The sequence below is a fragment of the Lithobates pipiens genome, unplaced genomic scaffold, assembly GCF_037356315.1.
Source record: "Lithobates pipiens isolate NorthernLeopardFrog02 unplaced genomic scaffold, aLitPip1_a1.2 Scaffold_16, whole genome shotgun sequence".
NCBI classification, from domain to species: Eukaryota; Metazoa; Chordata; class Amphibia; order Anura; family Ranidae; genus Lithobates; species Lithobates pipiens.
The window spans coordinates 500,257,740-500,284,085 of record NW_027507748.1 but is presented as its reverse complement, the minus strand read 5'-3'; the positions used below and the strand labels follow the sequence as shown (position 1 = coordinate 500,284,085).

General features: G+C 42.9%; 1 long non-coding RNA gene across 2 annotated transcripts in view; it reads right to left on the bottom strand.

Annotated features, from left to right (window-relative positions):
* LOC143984434 (uncharacterized) overlaps positions 1–26,346 on the bottom strand; it is a 44,160-nt gene that overhangs the window by 14,236 nt on the left and 3,578 nt on the right. The window lies entirely within an intron of this gene.

Genomic DNA, 26,346 nt, shown 5'->3' with positions numbered 1-26,346 from the left:
CCACACTTCTCTCCTTTACCTACTGCCAACTACCTTTCTCTCCACACTCCTCTCCTGCGCATACTGCTCACTGTCATACACTCCACATTCCTCTTCTGTACATACTGCTAACTGTCATACCCTCCACACTCCTCTCCTGTACATACTGCCCACAGTCATACGCTACTCTCCTGTACATACTACCCACTGTCATACCCTCCATGCTCCTCTCCTGTACATACTGCCCACTGTCATACCATCCACACTCCTCTCCTGCGCATACTGCTCACTGTCATACCCTCCACATTCCTCTTCTGTACATACTGTCCACTGGCATACCCTCCACACTCCTCTGCATACTGCCAACTGTCATACCCTTCACACTTCTCTCCTTTACCTACTGCCAACTATCTTTCTCTCCACACTCCTCTCCTGCGTATACTGCTCACTGTCATACACTCCACATTCCTCTTCTGTACATACTGTCCACTGGCATACCCTCCACACTCCTCTGCATACTGCCAACTGTCATACCCTCAACACTTCTCTCCTGTACCTACTGCCAACTATCTTTCTCTCCACACTCCTCTCCTGTACATACCACCCTCATAATACCTTCCACACTCCTCGCCTGTACATACTGCCCCCATCATACCCTCCACATTCCTCTTCCTCACCTGCACATACTTCCTACTTTTATACCATCCATACTCTTCCCCTATGTCTCTTACACACAAAAACAGTTCTTTAAAATGATATTGAATATCCTCAAGGTTACCAGCTCTAGAATAGGTACACTTTTGTTCCATCTTCACCCAGTCTTCCTTCCAGATTCTGTGCCTTTGATCACTTACCTTGGCCGGGCTGTGTTGCTGTCACTTCCACGCGTGCTCATTTGCATCCTCTCTCTCTAATCTCTCATCCCCGCTCTCTCTATTTAATTTAATTTGTTCTAACAACAAATTGTTTGCATTTAATCCTCAGCACTAGGCCCATGATGTTCTTAATCCGGCCCTGGTCAGCAATCTAGACACATGAAAGATTAGATTGGATGAGATGGAGGGCAGACTCCAACAGAGGGGTTATCCTAAAGATATGGTTAACGAGGAACTATATAATTTACATACTAAAAAAGGAAAGACAATGAGTTGCAGGTTGTCTTTCATCTCACAATTTCATCCTTTCTCTAACCGTGTGTTTAATATTGTCAAAAAACTTTGGTCCAGTCTAAATAATAATTATCCAACAGTCCCAGAGTTTTACTTTCCACCTTTACAATCTTATCAGTGAGGGAAAACTATTCATGATAAATTGGTCAAATCTGACCAATATCGTCCACAAGTTATACCAACAACATTTTTAGGTCCGTGTAATAATGGCTCTTATCCCTGTTTAAATTACATACATTGCAATAATACGATTAAAGGAAAACGTTTTTCACATCCACATAAGGGATATAGTATTTCGATAAACACATGTCATAAACGCATGCCAATCTTCATTTGTGATATACATTATCAAATGTCCATGTAGGCTCTTATACATAGGGGAAATGACTTAGAAAGCCAAGGAATGTATTGCTCGACACAAATACTCCATCAGGGACAAACTTGATAAATTTCCACTAGCCAGGCATTTTCTAGAAACAGGCCATTCAGTTTTACAACTTAAATACATGTTTATCGATGGTATTCCCAATAATCGACAGGGAGGAAATAGGGAACCCAATTTAAGAAAATGAGAAGTTTATTGGATTCATAGATTAGATACTTTGAGCTTTGAACTTTTATATAGTTGGTTGGGATCAGATTAAAACATGTAGCAATGTTGTGAAATAAATTACTTATATTTTAGTCAAAGTTATTTCTTTTTTCTTCCTTTTTTTTGACTTTGACTATAGCTGCCTGTCCGATAGTATCCTCATGAAATGCAGGGAACTTACAACACCTGATGGTTTTTTCGTTTCAACATTTTTACCTACTTAATTCAGTTGATGGTGATTCATTATTCATTCATTTGTAAATTAGTTCCAGATGATGTGATTGATATTATATATATATATATATATATATATATATATATATATATATATATATATATATATATATATATCATGCTTTGTGTTATTTCGCTTGTACGTATTTGGTCATGAAGAAGGGCGTAAACTGTATAGCCCGAAACTGCTAACTATGAATACTTTCTTGTAACTTTTTACATTTTCATCAAAATACAAATTTTCTGCAGCAATCCACCTTTTTTTCTTTATATATGACCTGTGGGAGGATCTGATTGCATTCCACTCACTTTAACTACCAAAGTGCACCTCACCCTTTGGTAGGTTTGGTATATATTACAGCGGGTAAAATAAGTATTAAACACAGCATTTTTCTAGGTAAATATATTTCTCAAGGTGCTATTGACTTGAAATTTTCAACACATGCCAGTAACAACCCATGCAATCCATATATACAAAGAAACCAAAACAAATACGGTAAGTTCAAAAATTAAGTTATATGTAATAAAATGGAATGACACAGGGAAAAAGTATTGAACACGGTAACTTAAATTTACAGTATATATTACTTTGTACAAAATCCTTTGTTGGTAATGACAGCTTCAAGACACCTCCTATATGGAGAAACTAGTTACATGCATTGTTCAGGAGTGATTTTGGCCCATTCTTCTACACAGTCTTCAAATCTTGGCGGTTCCGTGGACTTGAATGCTGATCTTTAGTTCTTTCCATAGATTTTCTATTGGATTCAAATCAGGTGATTGTCTGGGCCTTCTAGCAGCTTTATTTGCTTTCTTTGAAACCAATTAAGTATTTCCTTGGATTTGTTTTTGGGATCATTGTCTTGCTGAAATGTCCACCTTCATTTCATCTTCATCATCCTGGTAGATGGCAGCAGATTGTTTGCAAGAATGTCTTGGTACATTTTTCCATTCATCTTTCCTTTAACGACATGAAGTTTGGTAGTACCGTATGCTGAAAAACAGCCCCACATCATGATGTTCCCACCTCCAAATGTCACTGTTGGCATGGTGTTTTTGGGGTGATGTGCAATGCCATTTGACCTCCAAACATGGTGTGTGTTAAGGCATCTAAAAAAGTTCTAATTTGGTCTCATCAGACCAGACTATATTCTCTAAGTATTTCACAGGCTTTTCTAAAAATGTTGTGCAGCACACTTTAAATGAGCATCACCATGCTTTTTCTTCAGCAATGGAGTCTTGCGTGGTGAGCGTACATACAGGCCATGGCAGTTAAGTGCATTACTTTGTTTTCTTTGAAAAAAATGTACCTGCTAATTCCAGGTCTTTTTGAAGCTCTCCATAACTGGTCCTTGACTCTTGGACAATACTTCTGATTATTTCTAGTTCTTTTCACTCCTCTGTCAGAAATCTTGCAAGGAGCACCAGGTCATGGCCAGTTTATGGCGAAATTATGTTCTTTCCATTTCCGGCTTATGGCTCCAACAGTGCTCACTGGAACACTCAGAAGTTAGAAATGCTTCTGTAACCAATGCCTACAGTATGTTTTGCAACAATAAGGTTGCAAAGATCTGGAGAGAACTCTTTGCTTTTACCCATCATGAGATGTTTCTTGTGTGACATCTTGGTAATGAGGCACCTTTTTATAGGCCATCAGTTGAGACTGAACCAGCTGATTTTAATTTTCACAGACAAGGGGCAGGATTGCTTTCTAATTACTGATACATTTCAACTGGTGTCTTGGCTTTCCATGCCTTTTTTCACCTCCCTTTCTTCCCGTGTTCAACACTTATTCCCTGTTTCATTATTTGGTGCATTAATAGCATTATTTTATAAAAGTGCCACTATTACAACTACCCAAATTTGCTGCATGTGTTAGCAAAGCTAACGGAACAGGCTGCAGGGATATCTGAATCTGGCACAGGCCATTTAAAGGGCTAAAGCACCAGAAAAGTGTTGTTAGGGTTTTATTGAATTCTACTGATTAGTTTTCTATCAGAGCAGAGGAGGACATGGGAGAGGTATAGTGCTTCATTGTCACAAGTATGAGAGAACAATCTTTTACAAACTGATGGAGAGTGATACACCATACAAAGTGAGCGTAACAAATATAGTGTACTTTATTAATATACTACACTATAGCATGCCTTTTTCTTTTACAATTTGAGTGAAAGCAACAGAGGGAAAGGCAGTGGAGGAGTTTCATCAGAGTCCTCATATAACAGACACTTGAAGACCTTTTTGTTGATTCAAAGGTCATTATGTTCTAGTGAGTGATTCTGTGTTTACTGAGGGGGATTGAACACTTTCACAGTCAAGTGCATGGCAGAAGAGGCACATATTTCACAGAAAAATTGATTTTCTACTCTTCTTCTCTTTGTGTTTTGGGACTATTATCTTGTTTTATTTCCTCACTGTTTATGTGCAATGTATCATTGCAAGCAGTTAGTGCTACAGATTTGTTAAAACACAACTTAAAGTGACATTAAACAATATCCTTATTTTCTAAAAATATTCCGTACACATCTACTACTTAACAGTCCTGTAATCTATTTTTCATGAAATTGATTCTTACTGTGTTTTTCTGTCTCCCTGCAATGTCCGTCATGATCTCCCAAACCTCTCCTTTTCTTACACACTTCCTGTTGTATGGAACAAGAAGTGCATATTAGTTGCGGTCTTGTGCAATGCTCTATGCACACTGGAAATCCCACAGTCCATGGTGCAAAGTCGTAATGCCTCTCCTGAGCGAGCAAGAGAGGGTGGCTACATGCTAAATTCCTACATACAGTGTAAACATTGAGAATACATGTAGCCACCCTCTAACAGGAAGTCAGATCACAACAAGAAAATGTAATTTGGAGATTTGGAGAAGACTGAGCAATAAAAGCTACTTTTGAGTTAAGAATACAATCATGTTCCTACTTTAATAGTTTTTATTTTTTTTAAATCAGAGTTTAGTGTCACTTTAAATGAATGGCGTTGTAAATATGCTTCCTACACACTGCAGTATATTGGGGATATGTTTAATGTAGTATTTAATTGTTTGTTGCACAAAACCCTCAAATGTTTATTTCAGTTTTTTGAGAAGTGGAATACATTTTATTGGAGCTGCACTATCATACTACATACATGTAAATTATAGTATTTGATATTAAAGTTTGTAGGCAAGCACAGCAAGTTTTTTTGATAAATACATACTTAGTCTAGAAGACATGTTATCTGCATGTGTATATGGCCTTTTTTTAAAACAAAATTTGAAAGTAGAAGCATGAGAAAATAAAATACACATTTCACCACATATTTCCATAATGTATTATAGATTACTGATCTACTTTTGTTTTTGTGCATATTCTATGATAAAGGACCATTTTTTTCTGTTCAGCCATTTTCAAGAAGAATATACAATTTCTAAGAAACATGCATTTAAAATGCTTACACGGATGAACAAACATTGTAAGTGTAGATTGAAGATGATCATTGCATGTAGTCACAACATTAGTATGAGATTTACATACAGTTCCATTATGCAGAAGCATAGACATTCTACTGGAAAAAGGACTTAGCAGATCGGGAATGAGAAGGAAAGAAAGATCTGCAGTTAGGAGAACATTTTGAGTCATGAAAGCAACCACTTGTGCCTGGTAAGTTCAATTTAGAGAGTTAGCATACAGATGTCAAAATCTGGGAGTAAATAACGATGAATCCACAGGGATAATACTTTCCTAAAAGAGGCCATTATATGATTCTGTTTAGTGGCAAACTTATTAGGCACCATCCTGAATAATCTGGATTTGACCTCCTGGAAGTTTAGGATGATTCATTTCCATGCCTTTGTTATGGTCTGCTTTGTTGCCATGAAAATACATTTTACTAGTTTAAATCAGGAATATATGGGGCTATCTGGCTTTTTAAGTTGCAAAGTCTTGGTTGGGTCTTTGTTGACATTTGTTAAGTGCTAGGCCATAAATTGCAGACTACTGGGCATGTTCATCATTATTGTGTATGGCAGAAGGTGCCAACCTCACTACACCGCATATAACACCACGGTGTTGAGTTTGGAGATAATTTGGCTATTTAAGGTAGCACCAAGTACCATCTGTAGAATATTTTATAGTTGGGGGTACATACAGAGAGTTGGAGCTTGTTAATTGCCACAATTGGGACCAGTTTCCACCTCCAGTTCCACCTCCCACTTGAAAGTGTATGTAGGAAGCATGGTGGATCAGGGAAGTGGAAGATAGAAGTGGAAGATAGAAGTGCAAAAGATAGCTGCCATGCAGTAAAGGAAAAGTATGGGTCTGATAAAATATTGAATATATGTGTTATTAGGGCTTTTTTTCTGAAGAGAAGGGTTTTCAGGGATTGTCTAAAAGCTAATAAAGTGGGAGATAAGCGGACAGATTGGAAATGATTAATTTCCATGCCTTTGTATGAAGTATGGTGAAGTATGGTTTATCTTTTTAAAAATTGTATTCTAAATTCTTATTTGCAATGACAATAAATCTAAACGGGTACCTAAAAAGTACTATTTAATATTTACCATGCAGTGGAGCTTTGCGTTAGTTAAGTGCTAATTTTGGTCTAGGGGTTCGAAGAGCCGAAATCTACTTACCTCAACCTCTGATCCTCCTAGCTCAAGACCAGTCCCTTTGGCTACTACCCCCCACCATCCAGCAATCTTGAAAAGTGGACTGTTTCTGATGTCATCATTCCTGTACACTTGCTCTGGATGTGATGACAGCAGGAACAACCCACTGCTAGATGTGTGGGGAGTGTTGGTTTTCCAAGGTTTTAAGGATGGGGTGAGTATAGGCGCTCTGTTCACCCCTACACAGAACGAACAGTTAACCCATATGGTTTGCGCACAGCCTGACTGCATGGAAAAAAAAAATTACCTGGAGTTGGGCTTTAACTATTGGTGGTTGACTATAAGGATTTTTTTGCTTTTTATCAGCATGAGAAGGTAATGTCAGCTTGCATATACTGTAGCTTCCCTGTTCTGTGGGCATAAAACCTATGTGTTTCTTGCGTATACTGTATAGTGACCTACACTATATTGTCAATAGTATTGGGATCCCTGCCTTTACACACACATGAACTTTAATGGCATCCCAGTCTTAGTCCGTAGGGTTCAATATTGAGTTGGCTGACCCTTTGCAGCTATAACAGTTTCAACTCTTCTGGGAAGGCTGTCCACAAGGTTTAGGAGTGTGTCTGTGGGAATGTTTGACCATTCACCCAGAAGTGCATTTGTGAGGTCAAGTGCTGATGTGGACGAGAAGGCCTGGATCGCAGTCTCCGCTCTAATTCATCCCAAAGGTGTTCTATCAGGTTGAGGTCAGGACAGTCAAGTTCCTCCACCCCAAACTCACTCATCCACTCTATATTGCCAAAAGTATTGGGCCACCCCTCTAAATCATTTGGTGGAGGGAGGATTATGGTGTTGAGTTGTTTTTCAGGGGCTTTGCCCCTTAGTTCCAATGAAGGGAACTCTTAAGGCGTAAGCATACCAAGACATTTTGGACAATTTCATGCTGCCAACTTTGTGTGAACATTTTGGGGATGGCCCCTTCCTACTCCAATATGACTGTGTGCTAATGTACAAAGCAAGGTCCATAAAGACATGGGTGGGTGAGTTATGGGTGTATTCCAGTATTTATATTAGTGGCCAAAAGTTCAGTTAAGGGCTGGATGTCTTGGATAAGAGGAAAGGTGGGTCCTAAATTAGCCCAATAATTTGAGACTATGCCTGGTTTGGGACTCATGCAAATAATAGCATTTATACTGACAGGGTTAAAATCATCTCAAAGGCTTAAACATGTTCACAAGCATAGAAGCTAGAACTTCAGAGTATTTTTTATATAATTATTATAATAAAGTAGTGGTGAAGCCATGGGGTCCTGGATTTTTTAATTTTTTTTATTTGTTTGTTTCAATGTTTTTATGAGGTTTCTGCAAAGTACATGAGATTGAATTATGAACAATATAACAATTTGCATTTGAAGTTCAATTTTACCAATGAGGCATATACAGAATTAATCATGTCAGTAGTCATATAAACCAGCTAATACATATAACTATAGAAGTCCCTGGATCTAATTGAACATGAGGTGCAATCCTCTTAAAACACTTGTGGGGAGAGCGCATGCGCGGGATCTCGGACCCAGACGTGCTCTGAGAGAGCTCCGCACGATCCGGCCCAAATACAGCAATATTGAGCACAGCCAGCGGGACAGCAGCGACGGAAACGACAGGGGGAAGCTTCGGGGACGGTAATGAACAGGCGGGCTCGGGGTCAGCCGAAGAGAGGTCAGCGCAAAGCCTTGCAATTCACCGGGGGGTCCGGGTCCTCTCCTGAACGCAGGCCGCAATCCAAGATGGCGCCGGGACGCCGAGACACACGAGGCCCAGCCTCCGGAGCTGCAGCCTTCCTGCGGGATGGAGCCAGCAGAACCCCCCTGAAACTCCCCAGGGATCCATTCTCATCGCAATCTTCCGGGAACATGGAGGAAGACCAGCAGGGTGAGTCCCATTCGCATCCCTCTTCCCCGGCCATAGATGAAGATGCACAGGAACTGGTGGGCTCCCCTGGATCCTCTATGGACAAAAATATGGCCGAAATGGCAGAGGCCATGTCCAGTCAGCTTAGCTCTGCTACCATAGCACCCCAGTCAGCATATTACTCCGGGGACACAGTGCTACTAGCCCGGTTCTCCACAATGCTACAACAGGAGCTTTCTAAAGCCTGCACTTTGATTACCACTGATCTTAAGAGGAACATTCACAGTATTGGCGAGAGATTTGACATAGTTGAAGCTAAGGTTGAAGGCACTGTCAAAAGGGTTAACCAGAACACCCATATGCTCACAGACCTCCAGGACAGGCTAGAGGATGCCCTCACAAAAATCGAGGACTTGGAAAATCGCTCTCGCAGATACAATGTGCGCGTTCGCGGCCTGCCCGAAACGCATACCGATCTGGAAGGGGCAATGAAGGAGTTAATGAAGGAATTGATCCCGGACATTGCTCCGCATCACATGGAAATTGACCGCATCCATAGGGCCCTTACTGCCCCTAGATCTGATGGCCTGCCTCGTGATGTTATTGTTAAACCGCACTATTACCAGACCAAGGATAAGTTGATGCTTGCTGCCCGCAATCGGCAGGACTTGACTCTTTGTGGGTCATCTATTCAGTTATTTACTGACCTTGCTCCTTCTACGGTGCAAAAGCGTAGAAATCTAAAACCCCTGTTACAACACCTCATCAACAAGCAGATCAGATATCGGTGGGCCTTCCCCTTCAGACTATCTTTCACTTATAATGGCAAATCCTACTAATTTTCCACATTGCCGGAGGGCGAAGATTTACTACTTAGCCTGGGCATTATCTCGAGAGACTCACCAGCCTCCTCCCCTCCGAATCCAGCACACCGCTCTCTCTCCCCACTCTGGACGGAGCGCAAGTGGAACCCACCTAGAGGAACCCCCCGGAAGACCTGAAAACGCAATCAAGTGCCCTCCTTACAATCCTGGACTTACCACTTGCAGAAGAAGGGATACTACTATTTTTTTGACCTGAGGGACACACCTGAGTCCGCCTGTGCCTGCGCGACTGCGTAGTCACCCTGTTAGCACAACCATAGTGCAGTTTCCTATTTTTTGGGATAATTTTTCCCCGAAACGGTTCTCCCGTAACTGACTTGAAGTTATTGTGTTTTTCCTTTTTACTTTTATATTTTTTTTTTATTATTCTTCTCTCTTTTTGGAAATGTTTTTATAGCATCCTCACTGTTTGCTGTTTGAACCCTATTTTTGACTATCATGAGGGTGCGGGGTCTGTCCTGTGGTGGGGCCCGCTGGGCCTCCCCTGGGAGGGAGGGCGCTGGGGCGGGGGGGGGCCATTTGTTGCCTGCTTGCCCTGGGGCCGTTGCTCTCGGGATGGGACAGACTCACGCGGCTAGTGTAACTCTCTGTCCGATAGTATGCGAGACCCGAGTCCGCCCTGCTGGCCTGCTTTGGAGCAAGGGCCATTTGGGCTGGATCGGAAATCCATGCTGCTCTTTTGCAAGACTACCTTCCCTCTTCGGAGAGGGGTACCCTTGCCACTTCCGGAAAGGACATTAAATCCGGCAGGGATTATTTCCCACACTGTTATACGGTTTGCACAAGTTAACTGGTATAAGTTTGCGGGCCTACGGCCCTTGTCTTGTATGTTAACTAATCCTCTCTTTCTTCTCTTTTTCCTCTTTCTTTCCACCCCCTATCTTCCCCGAGCCGTGGTCCTGACCCTCACTTACACGCGCAGGTACTGGAAGCCTGGGGACTGGGAGTCCCGTCTATTGGAGGCTATGCCCGCCCTCATTATACTACAAGGTAAGAGTGCTCTGCCCTACCACGATGGCTAAGTCATATTCGTCCGACTTTTCGGTGATCACCCATAATGTCCATGGCTTTAATTCCCCAATTAAAAGGACTAAAGCCTTCCAATTTTATCACAAACAGAAAGTGGATATATTGCTACTACAGGAAACACATTTTTCTAAGACGTCAGCCCCACGTTATCTTAATGTTAAATACCCACAGTTTTACTTAGCTAATGGACCCGATAAAAAGGAGGGGGTGGCCATAGCTTTTTCTAGACTAACCCCTTTTACGCCCATCACCATAATTAAGGATAAGGGTGGTAGATATATCATGGCAGTGGGACGTATCCATGACCAACTTGTTTCCTTTGTATCCTATTATGCTCCAAATTCAGGACAGGTGGACTTTTTTAGCAAGATGTTGAGGACATTGATGCCTAAGGTCCAGGGACAGGTGATCTTGGGGGGGGGGGGGGGCAGCAATATCCCGCTGGACAGAATTATGGATAAATCCAACCCTGACAGACCCGCTTTCAAAAGACCGCCGACTGGGAGCAATAGGGTAGCTAGACTGTTACACCTCTATGATTTAATTGACGCATGGAGAGAGTCCAATCCCACTACTAGGGATTATACACATTTCTCGCAGGTGCACCACACCTATTCCAGGATAGATCATATTCTGGTCCGCACACTTCTGCTCCCGTATCTAACGTCGGTATCAATACTGTCCACCCCCTGGTCGGACCATTCTCCGATTAAAATGTCTTTGACTGGGTTATGGTCCAAAGCTTCCCCAGCCCCGTGGCGATTGAATACTAGTCTGTTGTCAAAAAACGTTACCCTGTGACACTGCGCTATCCAAAAAAGAACCAAAATAAAGCTGCTAACACAATCACAAGGATATAGAACAGTGAATCATTTACAAATATTAAATCATAGTGTAGCGCTAGAGAAAACAAACAAAAGTAACCTAGTACATGACGATACGTGATCATACAATGTTTAACCAAACATTAAACACAAAAATCATAAAATGTGCAAAAAATACACCTTAAGTGCATAATTCATAAGTGTATATAGTAATACAAAAAAAGTCCAAGGTAAGGATAAGAGTCTTTATATAAATGTTGATCCAATCCAAACGTGAGATAAAGGTCACCATCCACCTTCTTTAAATGAGACTAACATGCAGACACCATGTGGTCTTCCCGTCACCTTTTAAGATAGAGGCTTACCAGATGTAATGGATCCAAACGAATGTACATTCGAAGGATCACAAAGGCTTGTGCACTCGTATGCGAGCTTTTAAAAGCAAATTTTCCAGGGAAGTAACGAATCAAACTAATCCATTCAGGTGCCCAAGATAGTTGTTAAATCCTCAGCGGTAAAATCCAACTCAAATTGTTGAACCCATACAAAGAGAAATAAGGGCCACAATAGTGTAATTCCGTTTAAGAAAAAAATTAATAAAAAAGGTAATGAACTTACATATAACCAAAGAATCAAGCGCTTATTCAATAAAAACAGTGCTACAGTAGGAGTCCCGACGCGTTTCGTCCTCCAAAAACGTCATCTGGGGTGATGACGTTTTTGGAGGACGAAACGCGTCGGGACTCCTACTGTAGCACTGTTTTTATTGAATAAGCGCTTGATTCTTTGGTTATATGTAAGTTCATTACCTTTTTTATTACATTTTTTCTTAAACGGAATTACACTATTGTGGCCCTTATTTCTCTTTGTATGGGTTCAACAATTTGAGTTGGATTTTACCGCTGAGGATTTAACAACTATCTTGGGCACCTGAATGGATTAGTTTGATTCGTTACTTCCCTGGAAAATTTGCTTTTGAAAGCTCGCATACGAGTGCACAAGCCTTTGTGATCCTTCGAATGTACATTCGTTTGGATCCATTACATCTGGTAAGCCTCTATCTTAAAAGGTGACGGGAATACCACATGGTGTCTGGATGTTAGTCTCATTTAAAGAAGGTGGATGGTGACCTTTATCTCACGTTTGGATTGGATCAACATTTATATAGAGACTCTTATCCTTACCTTGGACTTTTTTTGTATTACTATATACACTTATGAATTATGCACTTAAGGTGTATTTTTTGCACATTTTATGATTTTTGTGTTTAATGTTTGGTTAAACATTGTATGATCACGTATCGTCATGTACTAGGTTACTTTTGTTTGTTTTCTCTAGCGCTACACTATGATTTAATATTAATACTAGTCTGTTAAATGACCCCGTTTTGTACGCCGAAATAGAAAAAGCACTACAACAGTTCTTTACGGGTAATAAATCCTCGGATACGTCACCCACGATTAATTGGGCGGCTCACAAGGCCACAATTAGGGGCATTAAGATACAAATAGGTTCTAGGCAAAAGCGGGCCCGAGACCATGCGATTCGGCAACTGGAAGCCAAATTAGACCGGCTGATGCGGGAACAACATGCTCACCCGCTCTGCGACATTAGACATACGATCGATGACGTTAGACTGGAATTGAACTTGGCTCTGACGACTCAGGCGGAAAAACATATTGGCTGGTCTAAACATAGGTATTATACAATGGGTGACAAACCAAATACCATGTTAGCCAGGAAACTGGTTCCCCGACCCCATACGCCTACATTACCCAAACTGAGGCTGTCCCCGGGTCGCTCTACTCAAAACCCTGAACTTATCCTGAAGGAATTTCACAATTTTTACTCCAAACTTTATGGTTCACAGACCACATACGATCCTCGTAGAGCTGACCTCTTTTTCCGTGATGCCCCGCTGCCTCAGCTGACACGAGCTCACACGGATCTGATGGAGGCTGAATTCACGGACTTGAAGATCAAAATGGCGATTAAGTCGCTACACCCCTCAAAGGCCCCAGGACCAGATGGCTTACCTGGCCAATATTATAGGAAATTCCAGGATGTCTTGATTCCTCACCTGTGCTCTTATTTTAATGAGCTTCGGAGGGGAAGCAAGATACCCCTACATGAAAATGTAGCATACCTCAGTGTCATTCCTAAACCAGGCAAGGATCATGGGGACTGTGCGAACTACCGACCGATCTCCCTGATCAACACAGACCTAAAGATTTTAACAAAAGTTTTAGCGTTTAGACTCAACACCTTCCTGCCGAACTATATTCATCCTGACCAGGCCGGCTTTGTCCCGCACAGACAGTTATCGGATCAGACCCGCAGACTAATCAATCTTATATCAGCAGTGCAGTCGGACTGGGACGGTGGGGGCCCTAGACGGGGAATGTTGCTATCGTTGGATATTCAGAAAGCGTTTGACTCCCTTTCTTGGGAATATTTATTTGATGTCCTACGCAGATATGGTTTTGGCGAACGCTTTTTGACTCTCCTCGGAACGCTTTATGACACTCCGTCGGCATCGTTGATGCTGCGAGGATATTCCTCTAGGCCTCTTCCGATTAGAAGGGGTACGAGGCAGGGCTGCCCACTGTCCCCGCTCCTGTTTGTCCCTGCGATAGAGCCAGTGGCTATCAGGATCAGAGAATGTCAGGATGTCCAGGGGATTAGGTGTGGAAATAGGGATCATAAATGCTTACTGTTCGCTGACGATCTCTTGCTAACACTGACGTCACCAATTACTTCCCTCCCCAATCTATATGCGATCCTTCAACCCTTCTCTGAAATTTCGGGGTTAAAAGTTAACCAGTCTAAATCTAAAGCGCTCAATCTTTCCCTGTCGGAGGCCACACGGAAGGCTCTAGAGAGCTCATATCAATTTAAATGGGAGCCGGAGGCACTGCCATATCTTGGCATTTATCTGATCACGACTATTCAGTCGTTATACAGGAAGAACTACCCCCCACTCTACAAGATACTGACAGAGGACCTAGCGAAATGGCAGGTGCACCCTCCATCTTGGTTCGGCAGACTACACTCTATTAAAATGAATGTGTTGCCTAGAATACTGTATTTGTTCCGCACCCTGCCGGTGGCTCTACTGCGTAGGGATCTACAAATGTTGCAAAATGAAATCCTTAGGTTTATTTGGGGACATAAGAGGCCCAGGGTGAACAGGAGCACAATGTACACTCTAAAGAAACATGGGGGACTGGGCCTGCCGGACCTGCAGAAATATTTTCATGCGGCCCAGCTGGCCCACCTCACCAGATACCATTCACGCCACACACATGCTATCTGGATGGATATGGAATCTTATTCCTGTCGTCCCTCACAGGTATCGCAGCTATTGTGGCTTCCAATGAAAGATAGACCACTGATATTGTGTCCTACCCTGTCACTGGCTTTGGCTATATGGGACAGACTGTCAAAAATATATAAATTCAGATCATCCCACAATCCGCTGGCGCCATTACTTAACAACAAAGAGTTCACCCCGGGCCTCTCTCCTCAACTGTTCAGCTGGTGGACAAATAAAGGGCTACTGCGCATCGCTGACCTGTGCGACCATAAGGGCATACTTTCTGAACAAGCTCTGACGGAAAAATTTGATATGCCGTCTTCGGAGAAGTTTCGATGTGCCCAACTGCAACATTTCGTACAGAGTGTGGCCCGTAGGGGAGACCTGGGGTCCCTGACTCCCATGGAGCAGTTGAGTACGCAATATAACAAAATTAGAGGCCATTTATCAGCCATCTACACAATACTTAGAGGTCCAGTGAAGAAGTTGAGTTATATGATCCAATGGGAGCAGGACCTTCAGGAATCCTTTGAATTAGATGATTGGTGCACGCTCTCTGAGACGGCATATCGCTCTCTCACCAACACATCGGTGATAGAGGCGAACTACAAGGTATTGTTAAGATGGTACATGGTCCCAACCAGATTGTCCGCTTTTGTTCCGGGAGCTACGTACCATTGTTTTAGGGGATGCGGCCAGGTGGGGACCACCTACCATATTTGGTGGTCATGCCCGAAGGTCAGAAGGTTTTGGATTAGAGTGTATAACTTTGTCTACACAATCACAGGACTGAACCTGAAAAAATCACCTAAGCTGGCCCTCTTGGGGGGCACAGCGGCAGGGGCTTCCAGACCTCAGCAGAGGCTCCTTACCTTTCTATTTATTTCAGCTAAGATCACCATAGCTCGTAACTGGAGATCTGCCGCACTACCGATAGCCCAGCTCAAACATAAAATGTCATGGTTAATGCTAAACGAACGGCTATCTGCGCTGTCTCAAGACAGGATGAAAATGTTCCATAGAATATGGGATCCATGGATTGTCTATCTAACTAACGATCCCAGGACACGCGCTGTTTAACGCTATTATAGTAGCAAGGATTCGAGGATCCAGGACTACGGCTGTATGTGGGTGGATGCGCCATCTGCCATCTTTCTGTCTGCTCTATTGCCAGTTTTCCAGTTGGTGCAAGACTCCCAGTGTCTCAAATACTATGAATAAATCTAAATTTTACCTTGGAGCTATGGTTCAATGGCTAAATTCCGTAGCTAGTCAAGGTGAGGAGTTTGCGTGAGTTCTAAGCCATTCAGTCTATGAGTCCGTCTGGGAACCCTAGTTTTTATTATGGGGAAAGAGGAGTAGTGGTTCAAAATATTTTGATATTCTGCTGATTCCTTTAAATGAATCCAACAGGCCCATGTTTTATGGAATTTCACGGGGGAATCCCTCACCTGTTGAATTAGGTTTTCCATTTTGGCTAGTTTCCCAACTCTTTGGAGCCATTTGGAGATGCTCGGGTAAGAACTATCCTTCCAGTGTATGGATATACATAGTTTTGCTGCATTGATGAGGCGTAGGGTGAGAGACCTTTTGTAAGCTGACTGAGGTAAGGATGTATGGTGGAGTAGATATTGGGCTGGTGTGAAGTCTGGGGTGTAGGTTGTTATCTGGGAGATCAGAAGGTGTAATTCTTTCCATTATGGTTTTATCTGAGGGCACTCCCACGATATGTGGAGTAGTGATCCGTGTGCTATGTTGCATCTCCAACAGAGTGGAGGGATGCTGGGTGGAATTTCTGTATTCTGTCAGGGGTTCTGTACCACCTGGAGTATATTTTAACCACTAGGCGTCCGCGCTATAGCTGAAAGATAGCTACAGTGTGGCTCATTTACCGGGAGGGCGTCGGGGGAAATTTTGTGTTGGTCAATCACAGATCGTGCTAAATGGCCAATCACAGTGGCCATTTAGCACTCGATTGGTGTGTCCAATGAGAGGTGATCAAGTGTAAACATATGAGATCATCTCTTATTGCTGGCTCTCCCTCCTCACACAGAGACCACGTGTGAGGAGGGAGAACGACCTGTGCTGCAGCATGAGTTCAACAGTATAAAAAAAGTGCCCACAGTATATATCCACAGTATATAAGTGCAGTGCCAACTGTCAGTGCCATCTGTCATCAGTGCCAACTGTCAGTGCCATCTGTCATCAGTGCCACCTGTCAGTGCCATCTGTCATCAGTGCCACCTGTCAGTGTCACATGCTATCTGCCATCAGTGACACGTGTCATCAGTGCCATCTGCCATCAGTGCCATGTATCAGGGACATCTGTCATCAGTGTCATGTGTCATCAGTGCCACGTATCAGTGCCATCTGCCATCAGTGTCACATGTCATCAGTGCCACATCAGTGTCATGTGTCTTCAATGCCACATATTAGTGCCATCTGTCATCAAAAGGATGACACCAAAGTTGGAGTGAGAAGAGACACCACTTATCATTGTCCCCAATGTCCTTCCCAACCAGGCCTCTGCATAGTTGACTGTTTCTGCCATTACCATACTTCCCTAAATTATTAGTGAAGTATGGTAAACATAACCCTCACTTCCTGCCATTTACCTTCACACCCCTTATGCCTCTACTTGTTCTGTAACTGACCCTGGCTTGTTATTCGACTACGCTTCTGCCTACCGATTCTGTTCATACCTCTGCCTGATCTGGAGCTGACCCTGGCTTGTTATTCGACTGCGCTTCTGCCTACAAATTCTGTTCATAGCTCTGCCTGATCTGGAACTGACCCTGGCTTGTTATTTGACTACACTTCTGCGTACCGATTCTGTACATACCTCTGCCTGATTTGGAACTGACCTTGGACTGTTTGACCATGTTTTTGCCTGCCTCTTGGACTGATCTTGTACCCTGCCACTGGACTAGTGGGATTCATAACACAAGGGTCTCACATATGTGAGGGGCTCCAGAATTGTTTTTCTGGATGAAGAAAACATTTTTTTTTTTGTTTTCTCATTCCTAGATTAGGGTCTGGAGACTTGGAGGCTTAAAAGAGATTTGGGTTGAAGAAGCCTTTACCCCTGTCCCCATTCTGTACTTCTGCCTGCTGCCTGTAGGACCTATGCCATCATGCCTCTGCCTGTCGCATGAACTGACCATACTACATGGACCATGTTCCTGCCTAATACCAGGACCAATATTTTGGCACTGCTAGCAACCTCTGCCTGCACTGACCCTGCACTGTATATGGACAGTATCCCTGCCTGCTGCCTATATTGACTATGGACAGTATTCCTGCCTGTTATCTGGACAATTGCATTCGCTTTTGCTGACCAAGTCCCTGCCTGCTGCCTAGACCAGTGCTATCCTCCTGTGGACAACTTCACTATTAAATCACAGGTAATCTTTTGTTTACCCTTTGCTCAGCAGAATGTATTTTGGGGTGTAATTCTTGGTATGTGTATGATGCGTGTCCCTAGAACACCTCACGGTGTTCCTTGCATGTTGGGCCTCTGTATGTGGCCAGGCTGTGTAAAAGTCTCACACATGGGGTATCGCCATACTCAGGATGAGTAGCAGAATGTATTTTGGGGTGTCATTTTTGCTATGTACATGTGGGCGTTTCCATTGTCCTGGTGCTCCAGGGCCTTCAAAAGTGTAATAGGTGGTTGAAAAATGAGATGTGTAATTTATGCTCCTAAAACCCTTGATGGTGCTATTTCAATATTGGGCTTCTGTATGTGGCCAGGCTGTGTAAAAGTCTCACACATGTGGTATTGCTATAGTAGCACAATGTATTTTGGGGTGTAATTTTTGCTATGTATATGCTATGTGTTGGAAATATCTTATAAATGGACAACTTTGTGTAAAAAAAATGCATTTAAATTTTTTTCCCACATTTTCCCAAAACTTCTGGAACAAAATGAACCATTCAAAAGACTCGTTATGCCTCAGATTATACTGTATGTGGCCAGGCTGTGTAAAAGTCTCACACATGTGGTATCGCCATACTTAGGAGGAGTAGCAGAATGTATTTTGGGGCATCATTTGTGTAGACTCTCCAACTTTCACACAGATCAAATAATATGCACTAATTTGGGTTATTTTTTACCAAAGATATGTAGCAGTATAAATTAAGGCCAAAATTTATGAAGAAAAATTAATCATTTGCAAAATTTTATCACAGAAAAATTAGTTTTTTTCAAAATTTTTGGTCTTTTTTCATTTATAGCGATGATCAAATACCACCAAAAGAAAGCTCTATTTGTATGAAAAAAAGGACAAAAATTAATTTGGGTACAGTATTACATGACAATTACATGAGTAATTGTCATTCAAAGTGTGAGAGCACCGAAAGGTGAAAATTGGTCTGGGCAGGTTTAAGTGCCCAATAGGCAAGTGGTTAAATCCGTTTTCCTGTTTGGAAACATTTAAGGAGCCCATTGTGTATATGGGTAAAAATATGTTCCCACTCTTCCTGTGAGAGATGTGTTGTTCTTTGGGATTGTTATCTGCAAGCAAAATGGGGTACATTTCTAATATCAAGTGTCTTAGGGGTTCAGATCTGGTGCATATTGTTTCAAAAGGTGTATGCTCTCTGCACCATTGCAAAGTGGTTTGGAGCTATTTAGGAAATGCCTTATCTGAAGGAAATTGAAGAAGGGGATGTCTACATCCGGGTACCTGGAGGAAAGGGTTTGGAAGGGTATAAGCCTACCCTTGTCAAAAAAGGTCTCTGCTCTGAATGAGAGGTCTGCATGTGTGCCGTTAGTGTCAGAGTTTATGATCCCTGGGGGAGGTCTGGATTTCAGTCGACTGGGGTTAGGGGCCCTGGTGATGAGGCTATATGTAATCTTTTACATATTGTCCTAAAGATCTGTAATGTAGGGCCTGTTAGGGGGTGGGCCTTGCTCTCTTTTGGGGTCCCAAGAGGGTTGATCCATGGTAGATGGTGGATTGGCAGTAGGGACATTGCCTCCTCGAGTCTGATCCATGTTTTATTCTTAATGTGTAGATGCCAGTCAACTATTCATGCCAGATGGCACGAGCAATAGTATTTATGTATGTCAGGGAGGCCTATACCCCCTTCAGCATAGGGGTTACTAATTTATCGCAGCTCACGCGTGGTTGTTTGGAGGCCCAGATGAATTTTTAGGCATAACTGTTTGTATGCAGCGAAACATGATAAAAGTAGTTTGAATGGTATAGTTTGTAATAGATAAAGAAGTCTGGGGAGGATGTTCATTTTTACAATTGCTGTTTTCCCGAACCACGAGAAGGTACCCTTGTTCCAATTGTGGAGATCTTGTATAGTTTTTAGGATGGGGAGGAAGTTTCTGGAATATAGGTCAGTTATTTTTGCTGGTAGTTGGATACCAAGATAGGGGATAGCGTGAATATCCCAGCCAAAGGGGAAGTTAGATTGGCAAAGTGTCACTGTATTGGCATGCAGAGAAACGTTTTGGGCCCTGGATTTTGAGAAGTTAATTTGGAGATTGGAGAGTAATTTGACAAGGGAGATGTCTTTGAAAATGTTAGGAATTGTAATGATGGGGTCTGTGAGGAATAGCAGGATGTCATCTGCATACGTCGCAAGTTTGTACTGTCTTTAATTCCTACCGCTTTAATGTCCAGATTATCCCTGAGCCTGCGGAGTATAGGCTTCAAGGTGAGTACAAATATGAGAGGGCATCCCTGGCGAGTTCCATTCGATATGGAGAAAGTGTCCTACAGGTGACCGTTGACCTTGATTCTCGCTGTAGGGGACGAGTAGAGCATAATGATAAAATGAAGCAAGCAATCTTAAAACCCCAGTGTTTTTAAAACTTCTGCCATATAGTCCCAAGCCACTCTGCTAATGGCTTTCAGGGTGTTATCCCTTGCCTCAAATTCGGGGGTAAATCCTACCTGATCCAAAGAGACCAGTTTGGGGAGTAAGGGGAGTATGTGATTGGCTAGTATTTTCACGTAAAGTTTTACTTTGACATTTATGAGCGATATAGGCCTATAGTTTGAGACCAAGGAAGTATCTTTTCCCAGTTTTGGAGTAATGTGAGCTTCGAGGAGGAGGTCTTTACTGTCATGGGGGGGGGGGGGGGGGTATTGAGTTAAAAGTTTTCAAGAAGTACGGGAGGATTGTGTCTGTAAAGGATTTGTAGTAACTGACAGACAGGCTTTTTAGGGCTGGGGCTTTTTCCAGTCTTCAGTTGTCTCAGGGTCTCTATGGACTCAGCCCATGCAATTGGTTTGTCTAAGTTTTGCGGCCTCTGCAACGGTAATGAGTTTTGGGTCATATTTTGTAAGGAAGTTGGTTATAAAGTTTGGAGTAAAGTTGTTTAAATTGGTCTGCAATGCCTTTTGAGATAACTATCTTTTTGCCTAAATGGAGTGAATGGAGTGAATCGCCGAGAACGCCTTTTTAGTTTGGAGGGCTCTATAGAGCAAATTTCCTCGATTTGTTGCCGAATTCGTAATAAATTTGTTGTTTCAGTGCACATTTTCCCCAGCTCCTCAAGTAGAGCCTCCCTGGGCTTTAATAGCTCTTTAAAAGTGTGTTCTGCCAAAGATCGTTTGTGATTTTTTTCTCAAGAGAATGAATGCATTCCGATAGTTCTGAAATCTGTGCTTACCTAGCTTTCCATCGTTGCACGGTGATGGAGATGAATTCACCCCTTATGACACATTTATGTGCCGCCCAGAGAGTCATTGGGTGGGTATCAGTGGATTAGTTCTCATGAAAATGGTGCACTAGGTGTGAGTTCAGTCTCTTTAAAGTTTCAGGGTAATTAAGGAGGGAGTTATCAAGTCGCCAGGCTATGGTAATGGGGTGGTGGTCCAAAAGAATCATAGGGTCTATGTTCGCTGTCTCATGGCACTCTAGGTCTGTTTGAGTTAAGAAGAAATAGTCAATCCTTCTGTATTTGTTGTGGGGTAGTGAGTAGAATGTGAAGTCCTTGGTGTTGGGGTGCAGTGTGCGCCATGTTTCGTGCAAGGTCAGATTGCTAGGCTGTGTTTTCATTGTACGTAGTGCTCTGTACATTATAGTGGAGGAACCTGAAGAAGAGTCCAGTGTGGGGGTGAGGGCCAGATTAAAATCCCCAACAATAAGCATGCCCATGTGAAACGTGGTAAGACGTTGTAAGGTATTGCAAAAGAAGAGTACTTGTTGGTTGTTGGGGGCGTAGAGGTTTTCAAGTGTGATGGGCTTATTGTACAATTTTCCTTTAAGAAATATGTAATGGCCTTTAGTATGTGACACAGTGTCTTCAATTTGGATAGGACAGTTTTGGAGATTAGGATGGATACTTTCTTGGATTTAGATTAGTCATTGGAATGCGTGGTAGGCAATGGGATAGAAGTTACTGTGGAGCTTAGGGATATTATTGGATCTGAAATGCGTTTCTTGTAGAAAAACCACATCAGCCTTGGCTTTTTGCAAGAGTAGAAGTAGCTGTGATCTTTTTTCAGGGGTATTGAGTCCCCTTATATTTAGGGAGAAAAGCTTGACCTGGAAAGGGGGGTGATTGGCACCGTGATGTGGCATGATACAGGGGGTGTGTCAATACCCCAGTGTGATAGGGGCTGACACGTCTCAGGGAAAGTGGGGGGGGGGGATGCAGTGGTGAGGGAGAGGTGTAGGAGAAGAGTACACCTAAACAATGAACCGAGAAGAAGAGGAGCCTCCTGCCCTTCCTTCCAAAAAGGATTGTGTCGGTGCGGTACAATGTGTAGATAGTGAGTGCTGTCTAAAAAGAAGCAGACACTATACTAAACTACTGTTTGGGGTTGAGAAAAAAAAAACAATTTAAATAGATGTATGAGAATGTCACATCGGCCCGCTTGAATTTTTATTTGTTTTACATTGTTTTATTGCTAATAGAATTTTAGGACAGTAACTCACTGTTCAAGTGCCGTTCTTAGAGTTGAAGATTAAGTGGGGGGAAAATAATGTCTGCATCAGTGCAGTGAAATTTGGTATGAGAATTATAGAGTTTGGCCATATGCTTTCTCAATTTAGAGAGGAAGGATTTTCTCAGGATTAGTTGTGTATGCATTGTAACCTACATGTAGCTTAAAATGTTTGAATGTAGGGTCAGAATATGTGATCAGACTACAACCAAAGCTTTTTTTAATGTAAGAAATATTATTTAGTAGTCAGCTTTCCTCCATCTCACACAAACTCACTCCAGCTTCCAGCTGCTTTTTGACTCCCCAATGGTGCAAGGTAACGCATGGCAATCCAGCAGAGCCGATCCTCCCTATACGCTCACTATGCAAGCTGTGTAGGGCCCGCCGCTATGGGGGGCCCCCAAGGGCGGATTGACTCTGCTCCCGGAGCTCCCACCTGTTCGGACGATCCCCAGCAGCAGCAATCCTGGATGGCCTCTCCATCCTCCTCCTCCACCCCTCCCCCGGGCGGGCCCCTGATGGAGGATGGCGGGGCTCCTCTCACCTGTCACTCAGCCACCCGTTGGGCCCCGCTGGGCTTTCGGGGGTTATACCGGGATGATGCACGCAGCATCCCAGTACCGTTGTTTAGAGAGGGTGATTGGCTTTCCAGAGATAACAACTGATGCGCCTAAAGGACGCTTGGCAGTTATTCGGGAGGAGCGGGAAGGGAATTCCCCTCCTCCCGCTGACTCCCGCCTCTCTGAAAGAGCCTCCCGTCCCACCGGGAGACCCAATCCTAGGTCTGTCACTTCCGGCGGCAAGGGACTGGCACGAAGCCGGGAATGGCTTTGTTCTAGACTCCTGATTGTAAACACGGAAGCAATGTCACAACGTCACTTCCTGTTTACTCGGCTGCCAATGGCGCAGATTTTAAAAAAATATACAGTGTTCAGAATTGCCGAAAACTGTGTTCAAATCACACGTGCAGTATTGCCGTGATTGTCAGAGTGAGAGCAATAATTCTAGCACTAGACCTCCTCTGTAACTCTAACCTGGTAACCGTAAAAAAAAAAAAATTAAAGTATCGCCTATAGAGATTTTTAAGTACCGCAGTTTTTCGCCATTCCATGAGCGCGTGCAATTATAAAGCGTGACATCTTTCACATTATACAAAAAAATTGGGCTAACTTTACTGTTTTATTTTTTTTAATTCATGAAAGTGTCCCTTTTCCCAAAAAGTTGTGTTTAAAATAACGCTGCACAAATACAGTGTGACATAAAATATTGCAACAATCTCCATTTTATTCTCTAAATTCTCTGCTAAATATATTTGGGGGTTCTAAGTAATTTTCTAGCAAAAAATACGTATTTTAACTTGTAAACACCAAATGTCAGAAATAGGCTTAGTCATGAAAGGGTTAAAGGAAGGAGGATTGTATTGGGAGCACTGAAGTGTCAGGTTTGACAATGGCAAATGGTTTACACAGCTCATGGCATCATGGGTCTGGTAGAGGGCCACTTAGCAGAATTTTGCTTGGGGCCCCAGGTAGGTCAGGATCTACACTGCAATCCAGTATACCCTAACAACAGGACACGTGGCGCAAAACAGAAGATGGGAGATGCAGGCACACTGTATGTCAGCACAGCATTCTGTATTGCCTAGCAGGAATCTCAGGGAACCAAAATGACCATGCATCTGCTTCTGTGCTTGGCAGGGACAATTTTAAATAGGAACCCAGGGGAACTGGCTGGATCACCAGGTATATAGCAGCAACCTAAACAAAGTTACAAGCTACAATTACTAACTAGTATATGATTAACCAAACATATAAGTATTTTAAGTTTGGGGTAATATGCGCTGTTAGCGAACATTGTATCCTGTTTTTTACTCATAAGATAGAATTTATGAAGCATTCTATGTATTTTTTTTGTCTGCTAAGGCTTGGAAAAGGACCGGTTTTTAATAGAATATAGCCAACATTTTGTATCTACAATTATGTTTAATGACTGCGTTTGGTGGTATTTGCTACATTTGCAAATAAAAAACGAGCCAACATTATATTTTTCAAAACTACCCGGAGCAAGGAACATACTATGTTTCTAGAGCCAGTTTTTAAAGTAGATGCAATCCATAACAATTAACTTCTCATGTTTGATCCCTTTTGATCTGTTAAATATACCATTGACAGCATTTTGCTATTTTTGTTTTATGAATTCAAGAAAAGACCTGTTAATTTTGCCAGAAATCTTGTGAACAGATAACTTCCTGTGCTCTATGCCTGTTATAAATTACATTTTTATCTGGGGGCTACAGAAAGCCACCGTTCTATGGTATGGACATAAGGAGGAGGGCCTCTTTATGGTGAGAAGTGCATAAAAGTGGACTTGCGTGAGTCTTGTAATACCGTGGTCATCAACCCTGTCCACAGGGTCCACTAACAGGCCAGGTTTTATGTATTACCTTGGGGGAGTTGCAGACTAGAATACTGCAATCACTGAGCAGCAAATGATATCATCTGTGATGTGTTTCAGTTATCTTACAAACCTGGCCTGCTAGTGGGCCCTAAAGACAGGGTTAATGACCACTGTTGTAATAGATAGAGGGGTGAGATCAATGCTTATTTTTGACCATAGTGATGAAAAAATCTAAAGGATTGGGATGCAAAATTTACCTGTGAATGTGGTTTTTGTTCAGGAAAAACAGTACATATGAAAACCATTTAATATATCAGGGATTCCATTGAAAAATTCAGGTCTAGACCAAATTACAAGGGCTTTTGGATTAAACTAGTTGACTCAGTGATGGCAACAAAGAATATTATGATGAATGATTTTTCTAATGACATTTGTACAAAAATCTTTTTTAAACTCACCTCTAAATGCCTGTTGCTAGGGGGTCCCTTGTAGTCTGCCTCCTTCAGTGCCTGGGCTCCTGATGTCACTTCCCCTCGGCGCAGGGAGGGGTCAGCTCCACCCCCTCTCTCCTGTCAGTCATCTTGGACACATGACAGGTCCCAGATGACTGCGCGGCCAATCACGGCGCGTGGAGCCGCTCGCGCATACGCAGTGGGTGCCCAGCTGTGAAGCCACAGCCGGGTGCCCACAGTTGCAATGAGGGCACCGCCGAGAGGAGCGGGGGACGAGCAGGGCTTCGTTCCCTCCATCGCTGGACCCTGGGACAGGTAAGTGTCAGATTATTAAAAGTCAGCAGCTGCAGTATTTGTAGCTGCTGACTTTTAATTTTTTTTTTTTTTAGGGGAAACTCCTCTTTAACCACTTCCCGACCAGCGCACGATGATATACGTCGACAGAATGGCACGGGCAGGCATATTGGCGTACAGGTACGTCCAATATTCGATGCCGCCCTGCCATCGGGAGCGCGCCGCCGGCGGCGCGCTCCCACGCTGGTCGGGACCCCCGTGAGTCCGGCCGCGGGACCCGCGGACTCGATCGCCGCGAGCATCCCCGCGATCGTTTCACGGAGCGGCCGAATGGAGGAAATGCTGTGTAAACAACATTTTTCCATTCTGCCTAGCAACTAGTGACGCTGATCTCTGCTCCATGTGATTGGAGCAGAGATCAGTGTACACTAAATGAAAGCCCAACCCCCCCACAGTTAGTAACACACCCCTAGGAACACTTAACCCCTACACTGCCACCCACTGGTTAACCCTTTCACTGCCAGTGTCATTTACACAGGAATCACTGCATTTATATAGCAGTGATTACTGTATAAATGACAATGGTCCCAAAAATGTGTCAAAAATGTCCGATGGGTACCCGACAATGTCGCAGTCACAATAAAAATCACAGATCGCCGCCATTACTAGTAAAAAAAAAAATAATAAAAAATTATTAATAAAAATGCTATAAAACTATCCCTATTTTGTAAACGCTATAACTTTTGCGCAAACCAATCA